Source organism: Bos mutus, chromosome 20 (genome assembly GCF_027580195.1).
Source record: "Bos mutus isolate GX-2022 chromosome 20, NWIPB_WYAK_1.1, whole genome shotgun sequence".
Classification (NCBI taxonomy): domain Eukaryota; kingdom Metazoa; phylum Chordata; class Mammalia; order Artiodactyla; family Bovidae; genus Bos; species Bos mutus.
The window spans coordinates 47245470-47247534 of NC_091636.1; the positions used below are offsets into that span (position 1 = coordinate 47245470).

Sequence of the window (2065 nt, forward strand, 5' to 3'; positions counted from 1 at the left end):
TGGTGATGCCATCCAACCTTCTCATCCTCTGTCGCCCACTTCTACTCCTGCCTTCAATCTTTCCCAGCATCAGGGGCTTTTCCAATCAGTTGGCTCTTTGCAGCAGGTAGCCAAAGTATTGAAGTTCTAGTTTCAACATCATTCCTTTCAATGAATATTCAGGACTGATTTCCTTTAGGATTGACTGGTTTGATTTCCTTGCAGTCCAAGGGAGTCTCAAGAGGCTTCTGCAGCACCATAATTTGAAAGCATCAGTTCTTAGGCACTCAGCCTTTTTTATGGTCCAACTCTCATATCCATGCACGATTGCATGATTACTTGAAAAACCATAGCTTTGACTATATGGATGTTTGTTGGCGAAGTGATGTCTCTGCTTTTGAATATGCTGTGAGGTTTGTCATAACTTTTCTTCCAAGGACCAAGAATCGTGATCCCTTCACTGTCCACCATGATTTTTGAGCCCAAGAAAATAAAATCTGCCATTTTCCATTTTTATTTGAGAATCACTAATTTTAATGTTTACTAGGTTGGTACAAAAGTAATTGTGATTTTGGGCCATGGATTTTAAATCATTATGGGCATGCATGCTAAGTCTCTACAGTCATGTCTGACTCTGAGTGACCCTATGGACTATAGCCTGCCAAGCTTCTCTGCCCACGGGATTCTCCAGGCAAGAATACTGGAGTGGTTTGTAACTCAGCTTAAATATATCTTGATTAACCAAATTAGGAGCCATTACAATCAACATATTTTGCCCCCGGGGAAATAAGTTTGTTTGTTCCTGTAGCATAAAAATCTGTGCTTCAGGACTCAATAAACTCTTGGAAAGAATTTTCTTCCTCCTGCTGGTTGTGGAAGCATTTTCCTTGCAAAAAGTTTTGAGATACTTGAAGAAGTGGTAATTGGTTGACAAGATGTCAGGTGAATATGGGAGATGAGACAAAACTTCATAGCCCAATTCATTCACTTTTGAAGCATTGGTTGTGCAATGTGTGGTCGGTCAGACATTATCATGGAGAAGAACTGGGCCCTTTCTTCTGGCCAATGCTGGCTGCAGATGTTGAAGTTTTTGGTGCAGCTTATTGATTGGCTGAGCACACTTCTCAGATGTAATGGTTTCACCAGGTTTCAGAAAGTTGTAGTGGATCAGATGGGCAGCAGACCAACAAACAGTGACCATGAACATTTTCTGTTTCAAGTCTGGCTTTAGGAAGAGCTTTGGGATTTCTTCCCAGTCCAACCACTGAGCTGGTCATTGCCGATTGTTATATAAAATCCACATTTCATTGCAGGTCACAATCTGATCTAGAAATTGTTCATTGTTGTTGCATGGAATAAGAGAAGAGGACACTTCAAAGTTATGATTTTTTTGATTTGCAGTTTGCTCCTGAGGAACACACTTATTGAGATTTTTCACCTTTCCAATTTTCTTCAAAGGCCAAATGACAATAGAATGGTCAACATTCAGTTTTTCAGCAACTCCTCCTGTACTTGTAAGAAGATCAGATTCAGTGATTGCTCTCCAGTAATTGTTGCCAACTTCTGATGCCCAGCCACTGAGCTCCTCATCTTCAAGGCTCTCATCTCCTTGGCAAAACTTCTTGAACCACCACTGCACTGTATATTGATTAGCACTTCCTGGGCCAAATGCGTTGTTAATGTTTTGAGTTGTCTCTGATCTTTTATGACCAGTTTTGAACTCGAATGAAAAAAAAAAATCACTTGAATTTTCAGTGTCTAGCATCTTTTCTATAAAATAAACACAATTATATGTCATTATCAAAGAAACATAAAATAAGAAATTCTCATTAAAATGATGTATAATATAACCACATTTATTTAGGAATGCATTCCAATATCAAATGGCAAAGTTCAACAACGCAAAACCGCAATTTATTTTGCACCAACCTAGTACAAGGCAAATTGGTAATATTATTTCATTGCAAAAGTTTAAAATATACATTGATTACAACTATATAACAAATTTACTATTAAACACCCTGGATGGAGTCTACAGGGGGGCTTCTCTGTGGCTCAGATGGTAAAGTGTCTGCCTGCAATGTGG

General features: G+C 38.9%; 1 pseudogene; it reads right to left on the reverse strand.

Annotated features, from left to right (window-relative positions):
• Window positions 1-725: 725 nt before the first annotated feature.
• On the reverse strand, window positions 726-1744 carry LOC138984216 (histone-lysine N-methyltransferase SETMAR-like; annotated as a pseudogene).
• Between the last annotated feature and the right edge of the window lie 321 nt (window positions 1745-2065).